General features: G+C 43.6%; 1 long non-coding RNA gene across 1 annotated transcript in view; it reads left to right on the top strand.

The window, feature by feature from the left end:
* The window catches only part of LOC149744708 (uncharacterized), a 333,956-nt gene extending 313,256 nt beyond the window's left edge, over window positions 1-20,700 (top strand). The window contains exon 4 of the long non-coding RNA XR_016391032.1: window positions 19,024-20,700. This is a non-coding gene — a long non-coding RNA (uncharacterized LOC149744708). The remainder of the gene's footprint in view (window positions 1-19,023) is intronic.
* The last annotated feature ends 258 nt before the right edge of the window (window positions 20,701-20,958 follow it).

Raw genomic sequence — 20,958 nt, 5'->3', positions numbered from 1 at the left:
ACGGCCACAACTTAAGACTCAGGGTTTCTATGTTTGTTTGTTTGTTTTCATAATACATATACAGATGTTTAATGAATGGATGTACATTCGTGCATATACATAGCTTTTTAAAAATTGAAATATAGTTGATTTACAATGTTGTGTTAGTTTCAGGTGTACAGCAAGGCAACTCAGTTATACATACAAACATATCTATTTCTTTTCAGATTCTTTTCCCTCATAGGTTGTTACAAAATAGTTATGTCTTGATTCCATATTCCCAAGGGGGAGAATCTGATTGGTCTAGCTGGCCACCCAATATTTTCCCTGGGACAAGTGGCCATGTTTGGTTCAAAGGGACATGACCACTGTAACCGGGACTGGGGACTTCAATTGCCACTGTGTGTTTTTAGAGGCTCCTTCATGTATAATGTATTGTGGGGGCATATTTTCAGATGAAAGATTATGGGATGGCTGGGAAGAGGTCTGAAGATGCTTACTGAGCCTTGTCATTTTATCGACAAGAAAATGGAATTTCAGAGACTTTATTTTTGGAGAAACAGACTCTTCCTCAGACTGTACATTTAACACAGAGGCGGTCTTAATAGGCCACAACTCAGTATCTACGTCAGCCCAACATCTCAGGATCTAGACATTATTTCCAAACACCAGCCTTTTGTTTTTTCTCTTTTTGTTTAATCACAGAGGGGACCATCATTATGACACAGACCATTTAATTTAGGGTTGACAGATCAATGACATGACCAGTATAGGGCATAAAAGAAAAGACACTTCCTAAAACTCCTGGAGGGGACATCACTAACCTCTGGTTTCGTAACCAGAAATTCATAAGGATAGAAGTCATTAGAAAAAAATGATCTTTTTTTCAAACAGGTGATTAATAGACCTGAAATTACTGGCAAAGGAGGGTTATCAAGAGCCAAAGGACTCATTCTTAAGCTTAAGCAATAATGTGTCACAGGGCGGTTTTCAAAGTTATACTCCATTTAGAAAAGTCTGACAGAGCCCGTTCTAGTTCACCTCCATCTATCAAATACCTTTTCAGGCTTCACTGAGAAACTTAAATAGTCTCTGTTTTTAAAAAAAGAAAAAGAAAAAGAAAAGAAAACCAAAACCAAAACCAAACCGATATTCCAATGTTGTCAAATCACAGAGTAGGATTTGTAGGGATTTATCATGTGGATCTAACCCATTTTCCAAAGAAATATATAAGGGGACTCACCCAAACACAGAGAACACAGAACTTTTTCGAAAGCTATAACCAAGCTATTTAGAAGGAACAGAAAAATACACGTAACAGGCTTCTACGAAGCAAGTTAATATGGGTGATCTCTAGTCAACTACCTATAGGAGGCCTGGTCGGAATATTTATGTAATTCCACATCATCCCTAAGTCAGTTCCTCAGGACCTGCGAAGAAGGGGAGACATTTTGAGTTAGATGTTTCCTGAGTAAAACAGATTTTTAAAAAACTGGCACAAGCTCAAGAAAAGAGGCAGCGTTCTACCTAGCACTAGAATCGTGCTTTAAGGAGGAATTTATCTATTAGAGGCTCTTAGTAATAGGATGTGGGGAATTACCAGAGCAAGTGGAGATTCAGTCCTTTCTGGGGAGAAGAGAAGCAGCAGGGAAGAATGAGGAGGGGAGAAATGGGCTCATATCCAGCTCTGCCATGGAGTGTTATTGACAGCACCAGCAAATGAATCAGGAAGCTCACGGGTTTGATGACGAGGAAGCTGTCGCTTTCCCTGCTGAGACTGACATGCCTCATGCCATCAGTATAATTGATGTCTGTTCAATAATACCCAGCCCTGTCCCAGAATCTGTGCAAGAACATCTGACAGTTATATCAAACTTAAAAGTGAGATGCTAGGGAGGAAAGTGTCCAGATGGACACAGATGTTCTCAGACAAAATAAGATTTTTAAAAAAAATATTCAAAGCTGTTTAACAGATGTCACATTCCACAAAGTAATGGTTCATGGTGCACATGCTGGTTCTAAAGAAAGGGTTGGTGCTGGCCTGGGCACCAGGGCCCTGAGAGTCATTTGTCCCAGACCTGGCTTAAGTTTGTGGGCGGCCAATGTGGTTCCCTCCAGGGGAAGTGTGCCTTTCTTCCTGAACCATCGGTGAGCGTTTGTTCAGCACAAGAAGTGGTCTCCTTTTAGCTTTAGTCATTAAGTCACCTCAGAGGAGACTGAACACCTAAAGGGCCAGATCTTTGCCCAACCTGAAGTTCCTACATTCCTGATTTCTGATCTAAAAGATAAATGCAGCAGGTGAGAAGCATGTCGGGTGGCACCAGAGAACAGTTTAGCAAGTAATCTCTCCAGCAGATGCATGAGCGAAGGCTGTGGAATTGCTCAGAAGGACACTAATGATGGCACAGCTACCAGGAAAGCTTCATAGAGGGGAAGGCCTGATCCGGGGTCTGTTTAGGAGAGAGGTCGGCAAAGAAAGGCCCACGAGCCACATCTGCCCTGCCACCTGTTTTTGTAAATAAATTTATATACGTGAACTATTATTCCGCCTTTAAAAAAAGAAGGAAATTCTTCAGTTTGTGATAACATGGATGAAGCTGGGGGACCTCTAAGTGAAATAAGTAAAATAAGCCAGATACAGAAAGACATGAGCTCGCGTATATGTGGAATCTTAAAAAGTTAAATTCATAGAATCAGAGAGCAGAATGGTAGTTGCCATGGGCTGGGGGATGGGAGGAAACTGGGAGGTGTTGGTCGAAGGGCACAAAGTTTGAGTTATAAGGTGAATAAGTTCTGGGGACCTCATGTACAGCATGGTGACTGTACTTAATAATCGTGTGTTGTATATTTGGAATTTGCTAATAGAATAAGTCTTAAGTGTTCCCATCACAAAAAGGAAATGGTAACTGTGGGAGGTGAGGTGATAGATATTAGCTTGATTGTGGTAACCATTTCAGAATGTGTACATACATAGATTCATCAAGTTGTACACCTTAAGTGTACAGCTGAATAACATGGGCGTGAACTGTGCACGTCCTCTTATATTGTACATAGACTTTTTTCAATAAATGCATACAGTACTACAAGATCTGTATTTCATTACTAGTAACCTTCATTATTACGACCTCGTGCTCAGACTCTTGACACTTTTTAGCCTCTCTCATCCCCAAAAGAAAGCACCTGAGTTTCCATTCTTGTTCCTTTGGATACTAAGGGCACAGAATTTGCTTAAGCAGCAGGTGAGGTTTATTTGACAAAGCAGTTTTCTACCCCAGAAGGCCCGATCAGCCCCATGAGGCAAAAGCCTGTTAAATCAATCTCTGTGGAGTTGGATGGCAGGGTCTGTTACATCATTGTCAGCTTTCTTGGATCCACAGAGGGGAAATCCTCCCCCCAACTCTTTGAGATCTCTCCTTTCAAAGGAAAGGAGTTTAAATCCAGACTAGAATGGGCTCTCAAGCCAGGGGTCAGTGAAGTTCCCCAACAGAGGAGTCAGGGTGTTGTGGATGTTGTCTGTGGATTCGTGTCCAGTAAACCCGCTCCCAACAGCAAGCTCATTGCATTCAATTTTTTATTTATTTTCATGTTTCCATCTTTTTTTTGGGGGGGGGGTGGGTTCACGGGCCTCTCACTGCTGTGGCCTCTCCCGTCGCGGAGCACAGGCTCCGGACGCGCAGGCTCAGCGGCCATGGCTCACGGGCCCAGCTGCTCCGCGACATGTGGGATCTCCCCGGACCGGGGCACGAACCCGCGTCCCCTGCATCGGCAGGCGGACTCTCAACCACTGCGCCACCAGGGAAGTCCTCCATCATCTTTAAGTAGTCCATGCACCTCAGGGGGAAATTACTCCGTCTGCAATATCAAAGGTAAACTGGGTTCATCCAAGGAAATTGCCTCTCCTACCAGTGGTCATTCCATGAAGAGCAAGCACACCACTGGGCCAATGGGGTACATGAAACAGTTTTCTGGGGGCTTCCTCACTCTTCTGGGGGAATTTTCCAGAGCCGTGCTGTATAATAAGATGGTCTGTCCACCTGGGGTGAGTCCAAATTGACCTCAGATCTCAAAGACTTAGTGTGAAAAAATAATGCAGAATCTCTTATTAATACTTTTTACTGTTGATTTCATGTTGAAATACCAGTCTTTTGCATATATTGGGTTAAATAAAATCTATTTTAGTAAATTTAATTTCATCTGCTTCTTTTCACTTTCAAAAAAGTGAACACTGGGCAATTAAACATTAGCGTGTGTCTTGCATTCTTCTGGACAGAGCTGTTTGAAAGTGACCCCCTCTCATCTTTGGGGCATGGCTGTATGAAACTAGAGGTCAGTAATGCTGCAGCCACACGGGGAGAGGGGCAGAGTGAGGAACCAGAGCCAGAGCATGGTGTTCAAAGAACCTCTGTGCTTCCAGTTATGTGACCCAATGGGTAACCACACGGTTCAAGCGAGTCTGAGATAGGGCTTACTCTTACTTGCTGTGGAAAGAATTTAAACCATACATGGCCAAAGCCTGGGATCTCCCAAGTCTTGTGACCAAGGTCTGAAGGAACTGGGCAGGAAGCATGGGTTCAGCCTCTCAAAGTTGTGATAAAGTGTTTCCAGAAGGTTGAACTATCAGTGATGCTTTGGAACTGGGAGCCTACCTGTGAGGATAAGGTCCTGAAAGGAGACTATAGGGAAAATACAGAGCCTGGGCCTTCTGGCCTTCCAACAACAATAATGATGGACACCTCCCCAACAATTGCTGCAGGAGAAGATGAGGCTCACTCAACCTGAGCAGGCAGGGTGACTGTGCTGGGAGCTGCCCTCTGCGCCTCCAAGGCACTCTCCACCCTTCTACACCCTGCCCCCCTGGAAAGCAGGATTTATCAACAGAATCCTTGCTGTCTGCCTCTTAGTTGGGTTTAGCCAATGGGGAGCACCAGGAAGAGAGGAGAAAGAGGGAGGAGAGCGTGATTGGGGTATTTGTTCTTCTGACTCCTTCCCTGAAGGTTAACATGAGCTGGTGGCGTTCCTCAACTTAAGATCTCAGCTCCTGTCAGGCAGTCCTCGTCTTCCAGGTGCCATATCCCTCCCCCTCTCCCTTGTCCAATTAAGTCTATCAATAATCATGGTGCCATCTTGCTAATAGCGCCAAGACCCTAAACCTTGTGGTTTGCCTATACCCTGCCCATACCTTTTTGTTAAACTCTCTTCCAGAGATCCAAGTTGACTGTCGTATCTTTTCCTTTAGTGACACTGATACAATGGTGCTTCCAACTTTCCTGTGGTTTTCCTTAGACCAGATTATGGGACAAGATTACCAAGGTCACAGAGGGGGCATATTTCAATATGGAGGATGTCCTATGATCAGAGAATGGAGATGGTACTGGTGGGTTAGGACAGGAAGGTGAAGGGAGTTGGCTCAAGGAATGAGCCATATGTGGGGGTGAGGGAGATGGACCCTCCCAGGTGATGGTGACTTGCTTTTGGACAGTCAACATGGAAAGCCAGGGAGTACAGGTCAGAATGTCCTGGTTTTCACTCTTGAGTTGTGACCTACAAACCTGCAAATCACCCTCATATTCGGGATCTTTATGGTGCAGCATAATGCTTCTAGAACCCTGTACCAAAGATCCCACATGTATGGGGAGTTCATACTGAATGACACCCCTAGAAATGCCACAAAGATTGAGCTTATGGAGTTAAGGAGCATGTATTGACTCTTTATTACGTGGGTGGGTGGCCCACTAATATGGTCTGGTTCCACCTAGAGCAAAACTGGAAGGTTAGAGAAATCTGACTTGGACATTCTTACCTCTCTCCCTCTCAACTCTGCTATTTTTCTTCCTTCTTTCACCTCTTCTTCAGTTTCCTGAGCCTTGGGGTCAGCATTTTTCAAACATCAGTCATTTGTTTGTATACTATTTCAAGATTTTTGCCAAATTATTATAACAAATATTGATTTATTTAAAATTCCCTAAACCGACTTGACACACTTGGTTTTTTTTTTTCTTTTAAACTTTACATTACTTTAACTACCTTGTCCTAAGTATTGACATGTGTGAAACCACAGATTTGGTAACTAAGTTACGATATTTTTTTATACATGCACACAGATGCATAGTAATGGTAATACAAAAACTCACATGCCAATTAAGCCATCCCAGGTACCACCTGATCTGCGGTTCCCCCAGCACAAGAAACGTGAAATTGTCAGACACATTCTGGAATAGCACTGTCCCTCAGAACTCCATGTAATGAGTGAAGTGTGTCTGTGTCTGCCCTTTCCCATACACAGCCATTAGCCACGTGTAGCTATTAAGCACCTAAAATGTGGCAAATGCAACTGTGAAACCGAATGTTTAGTTTATTTAATTTTAATAAATGTTAAGTTTAAATTTGAAGAGCACGTGTGGTGAGTGGCTGCCATGGACAGCAGAGCTCTGGGGTATCTGCGTTTAAAAATAAATCGTAGCAGAAGGGATGAACCTTGTGCCAGATTCTGTATGAGCAATTTACATATTTTTTTCCTTATGTATTCCTAAGGACCCTGTGAGGGATGTATTACGTCATTCTGGTGGTAGGCGCACGTCAAAGAGGGTTTTCTGTTGCATCCTTAGATACACAATGAAACCATCCTCTGTTATTTACAGAGAGAGAGAGAGAAAGAGGGAGAGGGAGAGAACTGTAAGTGAACAAATTGTCATCCAGTCCCAACCACATTCAAGATTTAAAAGGTTGACATTTCCTTTTCTCCTTCTCTCTCCCTTTTTTTTTAAACATCCAGCCTTCTCATTAACCAGATATCTTTATTCTCTAAATATTTACCACCCAAATGAAATTTACAGTTTAATTTGCTGTATAAAATCATTTACTGACTGATAAACCTCATTACTGAGCTCCAGCACAGCCCAGGGTACTCCCGACAGTTTTAATTCTTGTAACAGCAGGCTGCTGCGAGAGAAAAACAATCCTGTCAAATTAACGGTGAGGGTCTAAATTATTCAAATACACTAACTCCATGCAGAGCCGTCCCCCTGTTCATAATTTTTCTTTCAGAGCCAACAATTAACCAGCAATATTCTAACTTAAACACTGACAGCCTTTCTAAAAGAATTCTGGGAACGGGTGCATTCCACCTCCCCACGTGTCCCTCCACACCCGGGGGCACCAAGGGAGTGACCTCTGCAGGGGCCCGTGTGGAAAGGGGAGGGTTTTTTCCCTCCAAACTCCTCGCCTGTTCAGAGTATCATTCTCTGTGTGTCTCTCTCACACCCCCCAGGTCAGAGATGGAGTTTTGGATGTCAAGGTGTGTGTGTCTGTGTGTGTTTCTAGCATTTATACCAGATAAGCATCAGTCTGCAATTAGTTAATTGCACATGTACCTTTCTGCCTGTGGGGGAAAAAAATGCCTCCAGTTTTCTACCTGCAAATGCAACCAAACTAATTATTGAGCTGCTGATTCAGAAGGCAGGCCCATCTAACTGAGCCTGTAAAACAGAAAGAAAAAAAAAACAAAAAAACTAAAAATGGTATTAGCTTCAGAACGACAAATAGCAAGAATGTCTCTCACATTTGAGAAAGAAAATCCTTCCCACCACGTTGGACCTCAGTCAGGTTCTGCAGAATGAATGGCCTTGGGTGTCAGTAGATGTTTTTTTTTTTAAAACTAATTTCCCATAGCTTGGGTCCCCTAATAGTGATGGATCCCTGGGCATGACACCCATTGTCAAAGTTCTTAAACAGAAAAAAAAAAATTAAATGTTGATCTTGACAGTTCATGCATGCATGCGTTCATTCTTTTATCAAATATTGGTCGAGTGTCAACTATCTGCCAAGCTCATGGTACCTGGGAAGCATCGTGGTACTACCTAGATGTGGAATGAGAAGCAAAAGAACGACACTTAGTCGAAAATGAGGCTTAGTCCCTGCCCTTTAGTTCAGGGTTGAGCAGAATGTGTGACTCAGGAAAACCTCAGAGGTTTATTAACAATGCGTATTATGGGCTTCCCTGGTGGCGCAGTGGTTGAGAGTCCGCCTGCCAATGCAGGGGACACGGGTTCGTGCCCCGGTCCGGGAAGGTCCCACATGCCGCGGAGCGGCTGGGCCCGTGAGCCATGGCCGCTGAGCCTGCGCGTCCAGAGCCTGTGCTCCACAACGGGAGAGGCCACAGCAACTGAGAGGCCCACGTACCGCAAAAAAAAAAAAAAAAAAAAAGAACGTGTTGGCTTTGAGACTTACACCTGAAAGCATCAGGCAACAGTGGATGGCCATAAAAGAGATACCAGCATCAATACGCGGATAAGTAACCCAGGAAATAGTGCTGGGGACATACCCAGGGTCCAGCATTGCGCCAAAGACTTGGGGAAGGTGCAGCGTGAGGAGGCCTGTTTGCACGACTCCAAGGGCACCTTTGTTATCTTAAACAATGGCAGTCCTACCCATGGTGTTCATGGGGACCTTTAGTTTTGTTTTGTTTTTATTTTCTTTGTAGCTTTGTTTACCTTATGAAACTTTTTAAATTTTAGAGTAGTTTTAGCATATGGAAAAGTTACAGGGATAGTACGCAGAGTATCCACGTACCTCCCACCCACTTTCCCCTATCATTAACATCTTACGTGAGTGTGGAACGTTTGTCACCATTCATGGATGAATATTGATGCATTATTATTCATTCCTCTCCATTTAAACTAATTTCCATAATTTTAAGCTTCATATCCTTTTCCCATCTGCGATCTCATGTTACATTTAGTTGTCACATCTCCTTAGGCTCCTCCTGGCTGTGACAGTTTCCCAGACCCTCCTTGTTTCTGATGACCTTGAGAGTTTTGAGGTGTGCTGTTCAGGTAAATATTTTGTAGCAGGACCTTCAGCTGGCATTTGGCTGATGTATTTTCTCCTGATTAGACTGGCGTTATGGATTTTGGGGGAGGAAGAGCCCGGAGGTAAGGTGCAATTTTCATCACATCACATCAAAAGTATATGGGATCAATGTGACTTATCACTACTGATGTTGACCTTGGTCACCTGGCTGAGTATGTTTGTCGGGCTTCCCCCCTGTAAAGTTACTTTTCCTCTCTCTTCGCATATGGAACTCTTCAGAAGGAAGTCACTACGTGCAGCCCAAACTTAAGGGATTATGCTCTACCTCCTTGAGCACAGAGTAAATTATTTGGAACTCTTTTCTATGGGAGATTTGTATATTCTCCTTTATTTACTTACCCCATCATTTGTTAAGTCCGTATGAACTTAACAGATATTTATGTTAGACTTTGGATTTTAACACAGTGTTTTGTTATTAATTTTTCTTGCTCAAATTGTTCCAGCTGAAGTCATTGGGAGCTCTTCCATTTGGCTCCTGTGTTCCTCTGACATACTCACCCAGTTTTGTCTTTGGAGCACTTCTTTAATTCCTCACACTCGAAGATGCTCCAGGCTCATCTTATACATTCCCTGACCCAATCCTAGAATCAGCCATCTCTTCAAGGAGGCTTGGTTTCCTTTATTGGAGAACAGTATTTAGGAACCAAAATCTGGATGTTGCATGTGCTTATTCTTACTGGGATATTATTGCTTCTAGGCCTTCCCAGAACTAGGATAGAACTAGGAAATAAATGTGTGTGTATTAACATATCTCTGCATATACACATGATATCTCTATACCTATGTAGCATCTCTCTGTTTCTAGCATCTATTTATATATCTATTCATATCTATATTAAGCTAAACATGGGTTCATGCTAATGTCTCTAACTCTAATCCATTACCACCTTGGTCATTCTAGCCTCCTTCTGTTGTTTCTCTATAACCACCCACACCAGCAGTGAGAAGCCTGGCTTTCATCATCTATCACCCATTTGTTTGTTTAGCCTCACTATACATGTATAGTGGCTTCACAGTTAACCTGGGGTTCCCTTTTTATGTAGTATCCATTTACAACCAAAGCCATGTCTGTTAACTGCGACACACTTTGGGACACTCTGGCTTAAAAGAACCCCTTTCTCTGGTTACTACCCTAGAGACACAGTGAGTTCCCTGGGCCACCTCTCCTTTTTGTGGCCTATCCTTCCAGATCCTTGTTCAGCTCCCACTGGCAGCCATCCCAAAGTTTGCCCAAGATTCATAACAGCTGCCACTGACTTTCTGAGCCATAGAGGAGTTATCAGTATCCATTCAAGGAGCGCTTGCTGAGAGCACGTACTCCATACCTAGGTCTGTAAAGATGCTAAAGATAAGGACATGGATATTAATATAGCAGAGTCCTGTCCCTAGTAGCTCTGTTTCTAATTGGGCATGGGGACGGGGGGCTTGGCCCTTGTTGCCATTTTGCATTGTCGGTTTATTTCTCTAAGTGCCACCACAAGGGAGTGTGAAATGCCACAGTGTCTCTAGAGGAAAGCACCTTCCTCTAGTTTGGGACATGCAGGAAAGCTTCTCAGCGGCGGTAAGTCTTTAGCTGAGTCCTGAAGAATTGATGAATGCTTTCAGTGGGTACCTACTGAGCATCCTAATGTAGGCTGTGTGTTGAGAACACGATGCAGGGGGAAAAACCCAGATAAGGTCAGTGGTTTCATGGAGACCCCAGTTAAGTGAGGGATTCGGGCACTTAGTACCATAAGTGGCAGTTAATCAGGTGGGGAATGGGGGGTTGCAGCCCTGAGATTTCACCTGCAAAGCTTTCCTTCAGTTCTCACATCTCCGTATCCATCAAGCCCCTTTGGGAGGATGCTCTGCAAGGATTCCAAAGCCCCTGGCTTACAGGGGAGCCGTGTACTGATTCCTGTGCACAAGAGAGAGGGGTGGGAGTCGGGTGCCAAGTGGGACAACATCCATTTGATCCTTTTTATATGTAAATGTGACTTTAAATAATATTTTGTAATGACCTGCATTTCTGTTAGGAAATATCTCTTGATGATTTTTTTTTCCCTGCAATTACGACAGCCTAGTGATCTTTTTTTTTTAATTTAGTTATTATTTTATTTATTTATTTTTGGCTGCGTTGGGTCTTTGTTGCTGAACGCAGGCTTTCTCTAGTTGCAGCGAGCGGGGACTACTCTTCGTTGCGGTGTGCGGGCTTCTCATCGCAGTGGCTTCGCCTGTTGTGGAGCATGGGCTCTAGGTGCGTGGGCTTCAGTAGTTGTGGCTCACGGGCTCCAGAGCGCAGGCTCAGTAGTTGTCATGCACGGGCTTAGTTGCTCCACGGCATGTGGGATCTTCTGGGACCAAGGCTTGAACCCATGTCCCCTGCATTGGCAGGCAGGTTCTTAACCGCTGCACCACCAGGGAGGCCCCTAGTGATCTTGTTAATTAATGCCAAAGAAGGTTTTTCAGCACCTCATTAAAGGTTTTCCCTTTCAGGACAGCAACACTCTTGTGCACAGCCAGGGCAGAGAAAGTCATTTTCCTGCGGGTGGAAACGCATCTTTTGATCCTCCACCTCTTTCTTTTCTTATCCTTTGCCTTTTTACTACAATCCGTTTTTTCCATTCTATGTCTCCCCTTCTTCTCCTTTTTCTTTTCTTTTATTCCAAAAACACAGTCACTTCTTGTTGCTCTGAAACATTGTTTCAAATAGTTCAGCTGTCATCAGTGTGTTCCCTTAGGGGCCCTCTGTCTCCTGGAACAATTGTTTTATTTTGCTATTTAATTCAGTGTTTCCTATTCAGTGACTTTTGGTTGAGAGTTTTCTGTGTCCCAGGTTCCCTTGTAGATATCAGGGAAATAATCCTGAACCAGAGAGTGTCCTGTCTGTAAGACTTTTAGTTTTGTCCCACAAAAATAACACATGAAAGGATGAATGAATGAAGGGTTCTGTGGTCCAATAAATTTTATTAATCCTACCCCAGGGGTTGTCACACTATGGCCTGGAGGGCAAATCCTGCCCCCTGCTTGTTTTTGTAAATAAAGTTTTATTGGAACAGCCACAATATTCACTTGCCTATTGTCCATGGCTTTGCAGCAGCTTTACTGCTACAACAGCAGAGTTGAGTTGTTGTTATAGAGACCATTTGCCCCACAAAGCCTATCTGGCCCTTTATAGAAAAAGTTTGCTGACCCCTGCTCTACCCCATCACTGGAGAGTCTGAATGCCCATTATATATTTAAAAGTCTGAAAAATTCTGTAGTCAGAAAACATATTAATTTTCTTCAACCCATTCCCCCCCAAACATATTTGATCACAGAACCGTCTTCCAAACCACCACCTCTTTATGAATTGATTTGTAGACATTTCCCCCGGATGAAATCGCCGGCCCTGAAGGTTGTCTTTCTCTGCCTGATTTCAGTTTGGTGGGCACCCTCGTCTTCTGACTTCCGGCGGCACTGTCTCCTGGACTGTCCAAATCCAGCTCCTCTCTCAGCCTCTGTGAAAGTGTCCTCCACGTAGGCATGAGGGTGGGGATTCTCCTTGGCTCCAGTGAGATACTGTTTTTCTCTTTCCAGGAGCAATGAGGTGTAAAACCCAAGTCACCACTAATGGCCAAACAGGTTAGACTGGTTTCCTATCCAGGGGGTTTCCACTCTTGCCTCATCTGACGCATCTCAAAGAAAACTCCTTCTGATTTATGGTTCATTTTTCTGAGGCATTGTTGAAGGTTGGATTAGACTGGGATGGCCTGAAGATCAGCCAGAACTGAAGGAAGGGTCATGGTGGTGTTGAGAAATCCCAGCAGGTAAAAGTTCCCCTAAGGTCCAGAGAAGACCTGGAAATGCTACGTTAGGGGAGACATCCTTCCTTGTCCTTGGAGACAGGGAGGTGGTTTTTGGAAGAAAAGACTCAGATTACACCTTGGCGTTTGGACAGTGCCCTGAAAGTAGAAACGGGTTTCTGTGTTACCTGGAAGTTCTGCTAGTTCTTTCCTTTTCATAAATAAGGCCTGAAGAAGAGAGCAGAATGTCGGGTACCACAGGTGGGGTGTGGGGTGGATACGTCTTCAACAGGTCAGGGGGCATGTAGTCAGTAGGTAGATGTCAGACCTACAAGGAGAGGCCTGCAAGGAACTGAATTTTGCCAACAACTTGAATGAGCCTGGAAGCATGTTCTTCCCCAGAGCCTTCAGACAAGACTTCAGCCTGGCTCATGCTTTGATTCCAGCCTGTGAGATCAGATATTGGGTAGAGAACTAGCCATGCCATGCTGGACCTCTGATCCTCAGAACTGTGAGCTACTCAGTGTATTTTGTTGAAGTGCGTAACTTTGTGGGCACTTGTTACACAGCAATAGGAAACTAATATAATGAGCAAAGTATCAAGATGGCTAAGGATTTAATGAGGAGTGTTATGGGCACATATGATAGGGTTTATGCAGCATCCCTCCCTTTGGTGAACTAACACTTCCCCTTCCATAATAATCTTGGCTAGTCTATATGGTTCCTTTAAAATTTATTTCATGCCCCTACTTAACCCCAGGAGTTGACGCCAGACTCAGGCCTTGCTAATGACGGGATTCCCTCCTCTTGGCCACACTGATAGGATCAGCAGTGAGCCCATAACACAAGGAGGGCAAATGTGAATTATTGGAAAGACAGTCTCTTTGAGCTCTTGAGCCATAAAGAGTATGTGAGCCTCTTTCCTGGTAGCTCAAGAAAGTTTGCCTGGGAAGGAAGCAAACACAGAGGAAAACAGAACTGACAGATGGGTAGAGAAACAGAGCCCTGATCTAGCCATACCTGTAGCCATGAATACCTTGGAATTTTCAGTTATATGAATCCCTTCCCTTTTATTTCGCTTTAGCTACTTTAAATTGGGTTTCTATAACATGAACCTAAAAGTAGCTCCAACTAGTACTCATGGTAAAGTGGAGGAGGTGTGAAGTCCATGCCATTGTTTGAGATAGGACTGAGCTTACATAATGGTTGAATCCCCCAAACAGACCCCTCATCTGCCAGTCAGGATGTACTCCAGCCTCTGCCACTAACGCACGCGTGACCTTGGGCAAATTGCTTCTCGTCTTTCATTTATAAAGTTAGGGTCTGGATTAGAACTGGCAGAGTCCTTGCAGCCCACCTAACACAGTGGGATTCCCCAAATGCACACCTACTATCAAATTCTCTCATTGATGCCCAATTCTTTATGTGAACGTCAAACAGAGATTTGGAATCTTTGACATTGATTAATATAATAATCATTCAGATTTTCATGGTACCCAAAGAGCTTTCATGGGTATGAGACTCTTTGCTTTCTCGAACTACCCTGTGAGCATCGTTATTCACATTTCTTGGAAGAAGTAACTGAGGTTCAGAGAGGGGAAGTGACTTTCCCAAGAACTGGTAAGTAGCAGAACCGAGATGAGAACCAGGAGAGCCCAGCCCCCATGGCACTACCGTTCCCGCTGTGCTCCCTGCCATCATTCAGACTGTTCGGCGAGTGTGATTCTTCTGCGTGTACTGGGACGTCTCTGTTCCTCGTGCTCGTATTTGGGGATGTGTAGGACGAGCTGGTTGCATTGGCCTAGAGGCACCCACACCAGGGGCGTCCCATCGCGAGGCTGTTAATGCTGCAGAACCAGCCTATGAGCATGGGCCACTGAAAAACTGGACCAAGGCAAAGTTTTACCCTCGCCCCCTGATAACAGTTGAGTATTTTGAAGAGGTCTAGTAAAGGTCTGGTTTTTCTTTCCCGAGCCTGAGTTGCGAACAAATTGAAAAAGAAGCAGAGGAGCAGCAGACGATGGGCCAAAAATTCACCTTGATGACTAGTGCCTGGTCTGAGAGCCAAATGGGTCCGAAGACCGCACCCAGAATTTCACAGACATTCACTCGGTTATAGGCGGTTCTGAGTGAGACGGACTTTTGTGGGACCCACTAGGGAAGATTTACAGGATAAGGATGCAGAGCAGCCTACTTCCAGCAGGAATCTTACTCCAAGAGGAAAGAGGGAGGAGCTGAGCCAAATGGCGCAGTTTTCTTCCCAACTTTAGCGATCCAGTAAGTCACTTCCTCTCTCTTCGGGCACTGTGAGTAAAGAGCAGAAAGAGGAGAAAGTGACGCACTAACCAGATTCATCCCACGTGGAAGGAAATAGCAGGAGTTAAGAAGAAGCATCTCTCCCCAATATAATCCTTGCACAAGGTTTTGCACATTTTCCTGGATCATCGGCCATGAGAAGGGCATCGTGCCTCTGTGCTGTGATGTGCCACCTGTCCATCCATCCCTCCTTGGTCCCCAGCAGTGTCCAGGGATCCTTTTGGAATAGAGATGAAACCTGAGCATGCTCTGACCACCTTCCCCTTGCCTTTTACTTCTTCGCTGCCTGTAATAACAAGATATACCTGGAGAGGGGCTGATATCCTTCCTTCACAGAAAGTAACTCCTACTCCTAGGCTTATAGTGTCTTTAATCTCTGTGCCATAGGCAGAAAAAATTTAAATAGCCATTTTCAGGTTTTATAAAGAAAATCAAAATAAACCAGCCAGGGCAGGATATCTGCAGTATGTCCCAAATTCTCATTAGGTGCTAACAGGGAGGAAAAGTGCTCAGGGCAGAAGTCCCCTAAAGCCTTACAACTCAAAGTGTGCTCCATAGGCCAGCAGGATCTACATCACCGGGAAGCCTGTTAGAAATGCAGAATCTCAGGTCTCACCCTGACTTACCCTGAATAAGAACCTGCATCTGAACGAGGTCGCGGGTGATCTGTGTGCTCGTGACAATTTGAGAAACACTGCCTTGAAGTCCTTCCTGCCTAGGGAAGTAGGGAACACAACTGTGCCTACTTCAGTACACATCCCTTCCCACTGCCAGGAAAATGATGGAAAACATGATTTACCGGCGAGAGGAATGGGGGAGCATACATTCAGGTGTGCGGTATCTCTAGTCCTTCTCTCTCAGGGAAAGTTGGTTGACTCAAACATATTCATTCACTTTTTGTTTCATTGAGAGCTTACCTGGGCTATACACTTTGTGACAACTTTGGTATATTCCGGTGAAAACCAGACCTCGTCACTGACTGCATGGAATTTATAGTCTGCTGGGAGAGACCTATGTTTTCTTTTGTATTTGCTTGCAGTAGTGATGAGGAGGAAAAGCACAGGGGGCTAAGAAGGGACTACTTAAAAGCAGTACGATTTCAGGGAATTTTAGAGGAGGAATCATACAAATCATGTAGACCAGGGCTCAGCAAACTAGAGCCCATGGGCCAATTCCAGCTTGCCACTTGTTTTTGTAAATAAAGTTTTATTGGAACACGAACACACCTATCCATGTATGTATTTATGGCAGCTTCTGTGCTTCAGTAGTGAAGCTGAATAGTTGTGACAGAGACCACGTGGCTCCACAAAGTCTAAAATACTTACTTTGGCCCTTTAAGAAAAAGTTTGCTCGTCCTTTTAGCGTCTTTGTTTTGTTTTTATTGTTGTTGTTTGTTTGTTTGTAAATGAATGAAATGAGATCCAGCCAGGGAAAGTTTATCATCCATGATAGCATAGCATATAAATACAGAGCAAGCATAGGAATTTCCTGAATCTCCGAGTTTAAAGGGGCCCTGGGAACATCTTGGACATGAACAATGGAGAGACAAGTCCAGCTGAGGGGCCGGCGGTGGGAGCGGGGTCCCCAGACAACAGTCCGTGGACTTAGAAGTTGGCCTTAGGGTAGATTAGGGAGGAGTCTTCCAAGGCCCACCTGGAGAGGGAGTGGTTAGTCAAACACACCTGGGCAGGAGGGGGGCTAAACTGTGAGCTGAGAGGCAGACAACAAACCAAGGGGTCCAAGTGGTGAGGTTTTAGATGCAACAAGAGTGCAAGCAACAGTGCAAAAGGCACACAAACGGTGTGTCCCTCCAGAAAACTCCATTTAAGCAAAGACCTGAGATATAAACCCTAGTAGCATGAGAATGCGAGCAGTGTGTGGGTGGAGGGGCTGTGCGTGGGCTCCAGAGTGCTACAGGCAGGAAGCAGCAGATGCAAAATCCCAGGGCAGGAGAGCACGTGAAGTGATTAAGAAACTTTAAGGAACTCAACGTGAATCGTCCAACTTGAACATTTTCTGAAGCTGACCTCACTCTGGGGTAAGACCACCTGCATGGTCATCCCCAAGCTAAACCCTTAGCTGGGGATTTCGCACCGTAAGCATTTTTTTGAGCAAAATCTTTCCACCTATAGGAAGAGGGTGCTCATTCATTGTTCTGGGTCAAAACAAAATAAAACAAAACAAATTCCTGGTGTGAACCATCTGCTGAAATCGGGTTCTGCTTATGAGGGAGAGAGACTGTCTTTGCCTATGCTTTTCAATGAAGAGGATATACTAGAAATGCTATCGGAATCATTATAGTCAAACCACATTCATCAATGTTATATTGATTGATCTGAGTTACATTTAAGCAGAATAATGATGATGAAAAGGGGAAGGTGTTATTTATTTTTTCTATTAAGTCCAGTTAGATAAGCTTGAAAGTACAGAAAATAAAGGTATTAAGTTTACTCAAGTTGTCAAAGAGATCTAGCAATTAATTTAAACAAAAAACTGAGTGGCGGCTTCCTCTTTGGTGCTATTTGTTTGTTTATCTCTTGCTCTCAGGTAATATGTCTAATCTCATTCTTAGGGGTGAACCACTCTGCTCCTGGATTAAGGCAGTGTCCTGAAACTTGTACTGACTAATTGTTTGGGAAGCTTTCTGCATAATATTCTCATATGAACAAAAACTTAAGACTAGAGTCTCGTTTATTACAATGATTCCTTTAAAGCAGGGATGAACATGGAATTTAAATACCGTTCTCTTCTAAAAGCCATGCTACTTGCTCACACACAGAAATGTTCACTGAATTTACTGAAACGTCAAAAGCAAGACTTTCATGAAATCTTGTAGCTATGTTTGACATGCCCTGGAAAATTCTCCAGTAGAGCAGACAGAGGGCTCCAAGGCTGAAATTTAACTCTTTTCCTCGAAGTTTAGTTTCCATGGCTTGATTTCATAAAAAGCAATTTCATCATGGTTTTTAGGTGGTCATAACTGAAAGCGGAAATTCTCCCCCTGAGAGAGTCTCCCTCGATAGCTGCTTTTGACATTGATACGTCTCCCTCTTGGCCAGAAGCCAAAGGGTCCCGCTCATGTTAGATCATTAATTTGTTCTTATACACACACACACACACACACACACACACACACACACACACACACACAGAGGTCTACACACACTCAGCTGAGAACCAAGGCAATTATGCAATTAAGTCAAGCAAAAAACGACGCTCGTGCTCCAATGAGCCACAATTTCAGTTGACAGTGGCTTTGACTTGACTTGTCCAGATAATTGCTTCAAGTCCTCCATGACCCTCCTACAGAATATGCGAGTTCCTTAAGAGAAGGTGTAATTTGTGTGGGGGGGGGGGACAGTGCCACCATCTTCTTAGAAAAAGACAGGGGATGAATACTGATGTCCTTTGTTCAAGTCAAATACGACCCGTGTGAGACTTCCCTGGTGCTCCAGTGATTGGGACTTCGCCTTCCAAATGCGGGGGTCTGGGTTCAATCCCTGGTCAGGGAGCTGGTCTCCCACATGGCCCTCGGCCAAAGACCCAAACATAAAACAGAAGCAATATTGTAACAAATTCAATAAAGACTTTAAAAATGGTCCACATGAAAGCAATCTTTAAAAAAAAATTTCTATTAAAAAAAGAATACCACCCGTGTTAGTTCGGCTTCCCCCAGAAGCTGACCCTTAGACAAGAATCCAAATAAAATGGTTTATTCTGGAAGTGATTCCAGGAAACATTGGTAGAGGGATGGGAAAGTAAGACAACAGAGTAAGAGTAAGCAAATAATGAGCTCGCTTCTACAGGGGAGATCTGTAAACCAATGTAGAACGCTGCTTAGAGTTCCCACCTGAGGGGGATATACTAACTGCCAGGGGTCATTGTTGAGGGTCCACCCTGGGGGTGTTAATTCTTTAGCACTTGGGACAGAATGGCCTCCATCTTACGGGGAAAGCCCTAAAAAGAAAGCAAATGCTGGCCTGGGAGGTCTGACTGGCAGGCACTGCCAAGATGAATCCCAAAGGGACGTTGACGGGGCACCAGCTATACTTCCAGACTTCCTCAAGCCAAAAGACCTCAATTTCTGTCGTTCCAGATCTGGATCCACCTTACTTCCATTCTCTGCTTTCAGAACAAATCTAGATGTTTGGACATAAACGTGACAGTGATCACCTTGTTCTTCTCCTAAAGACAGTAAGTCACTGGCGTCGTACATAACTTTTCAGCCTATTTGAAATCTGAAATGTTACCTGTTTTTACTCTCGGATACCCTTTAAAAAAAAAAAAAAAACTTTAAACTTTGAAACTGAAAGACCGCACTGTACCTGTGTTTGAATTGTATACCTTTCAACAGCCTTTGCCCCAAGGTAGTACAATTCTGCCCAGACTGTTTTCTTTGGTACCCTGCAAACATAGCCAGGGTGAGCCAAATCAACAAGTATTTGTTGAACAGTTAATATGTATTATGATTTCCTAAGGTAAATACTTCTAAACCACATACTGTGTTACTTGCTCTAAATCAACTTTTCTTCTTTTCCTGTGGTATTATTTGCAAATACAGCCAGTAAAGAAATGGAAAGAGAGCTAACAATGGGTTTGTGGGATGGAAAACATAATTTCTTTCTCAGCATTTTGGCTCATGTAACATTCTTTGAAAACCCGAGTAAATAGAACTCCAGAATCGTCACTACAGTTATTTACCATGGAATTCTTTATTCTGTCAATTACAGCCTCCTTTAAGAATACTTGAGAATATTAGACTTATCAAAATGTGATGTGATTCAGGATACTCCTTTGACTCTATGAAATGAAATCCACATGTATAGATAAACACCAAAAGAGAGTTTTTAAGGGAGTAGCCCTTGTATATCATTCTTATTAACCGGAACATCATTTATCTCATACGTTGAGCCCTTCCTATAATACTTCGTGCTTTGAGAAACTTCACTAACTCCTCTGCATAGAGTGAGTTGCTTTTCCAATTCCCCTCTGCTACCCTACATGATGAATTTCTCAGAGCAAGGATAGTCTCATTTATTTTTAAATTCTCTCTTTCCTGGGATAGTGACTAGGACATAATGGGTGATCAGAAAAAGCTTGTTGAGTTGACCTGAGGGGGAGCCTTCCTTTTTCTGATAAAGAATAGCTACCAGAAAATCTATACTGAGTATTATAATTAATGGTGAAATATTTAAAGCTTTCTCTTGCGACTGGGGCCCAAACAAGCATGCCCACTATCATCACTTCTTTTTAATGTCACACTGCATGCCCCGGCCAGTTCAGTAAGGGAAGGAAAAGAAATTTTTAAATAGTAGGATAAGACAGGAAGATGTATAGCTATCACTAGGAGATAGCATCATTGGAAAATAGAAATCTTAAAGAGTTTGTAAATAAACTATAAGAACTAGTAAGTGAATTTAGCAAGGTTGCTTAATCTAAAGTCATTATGCAAAAATCAGTTTTATTTCTACATACTTGCAACAAATAATTAGAAAATAAAATGAGGATAACTAGGATGCATTAGCAATGGTATCACACACATTAAATACTTAGGAAAAAATCTAATGAAAGATGTGCAAGACTTCTATCCAGAAAACTATAAAACATCACTGAAAGAAATTAAAGTCTGTGGTCATGTGCTTTTCATGTTTGCCAAAGTACAGAGTGTACAAGGGAATACAGCATGGCTGGAGAGGATACCTCAGAGTTAACAGGAAGCCAGTTTACATACTGCCTTGCATGCTGTTCTAGTTACCTATCGCTTTGTAACAAACTATACGAAACTTTGTGGCCAAAAACAACATACAATTGCTTGCAAATCTGTTGTTTGGGCAGGGCTCAGCCGGGATGGTTCATCACTGCTTTATGCTGGAGCAGGTGGACTGGGGGGGCTGGAGAATTTCAAGAGGATTCTTAGCCATGGCTGATAAGTTGGTGCTGGGTGTTGGTGAAAGCTGTGTGCCTCTTCCTGGGTGCCTTGGGCTTTCTCATAGAATGGTGGCTGGGTTCCAAGGGTGAGTGTCCCAAGAGA

This window comes from Delphinapterus leucas, chromosome 20, assembly GCF_059928025.1.
Source record: "Delphinapterus leucas isolate spDelLeu-1000000601 "Yukka" chromosome 20, BTC_Dleu_Yukka2, whole genome shotgun sequence".
Taxonomy (NCBI): domain Eukaryota; kingdom Metazoa; phylum Chordata; class Mammalia; order Artiodactyla; family Monodontidae; genus Delphinapterus; species Delphinapterus leucas.
The sequence above is the reverse complement of the archived record's forward strand: the minus strand, read 5'-3'. Positions and strand labels throughout refer to the sequence as shown.